Source organism: Myotis davidii, unplaced genomic scaffold (assembly GCF_000327345.1).
Source record: "Myotis davidii unplaced genomic scaffold, ASM32734v1 scaffold86, whole genome shotgun sequence".
NCBI lineage: Eukaryota > Metazoa > Chordata > Mammalia > Chiroptera > Vespertilionidae > Myotis > Myotis davidii.
The window spans coordinates 524,027-524,895 of NW_006298058.1; positions in this window are offsets into that span (position 1 = coordinate 524,027).

The window sequence follows — 869 nt, forward strand, 5'->3', positions numbered from 1 at the left end:
GCTGGAACTATTGCTTCTGAAGCCAGTGCCTAAGCCCAGGAAACTAGGGAATTGTCATGTTCTTTTCCAAAGAAGGAGGAGAGACCACTAGTAATGCCCGATCCTGAACCCTAGTGGTGTGGCTGTCCAAAAATTATTTGGAAGCCGAGAGGTACAGATACAAGACTGTAATTTAAAACCAGAGCAGAATTCCAACAAAGCAACCTCATAGTTGTTACATAAAAATTTGATAGGATAATTTGCTTCAGTCTGATGATCAGAACCAATCTTAGCAGCAGAATAAATGGCTTAGCTTGATTGGCTTAGTTGGATCTCACCCTGCAGTTGGGAAAGTGAATGGACACTACAGAGAGCCCTGTGAAAACAGCCTCAAAGGGAACACATGCTCTCCCTGGCGTCCTGAAGCAGCTCTCGCTCATGCTATGTTCATTGCCGAATCTCCGGCCATGTGCTTGTAGAGCTCATGACTCCCCTGAAATGTCCACATCTGTGAAGCAGTGTTCATCACTTGTCAAGAACCTCAGTATCTGCATCTACTTTCAAGAACCTTTTTATTGATTCTTCATTATTGAAGGGTTTAATCTTTCATCTAAAAATTTAAAAACTATGTCATCAGTATATACAAGTTTTTATTATGACAATGTGAACACAATTGAGTATTGAGCAAGACACATTTACAACTGGATTGTTTTATGAGTTGCTTAATAAAGAAATGTGATTTTAATTATAGCTCCTTGAAGTATTCGTCCAATCTGGAATTTTTTTCCCCTTTAAAAGAGAAAGAAACAATGTCATATTTAATCCAAAAAAAGAAATACTCTTCAGCCCATTTATTTGAAATATTTAGTTTTTGTTGTTGTTGTTTGTCT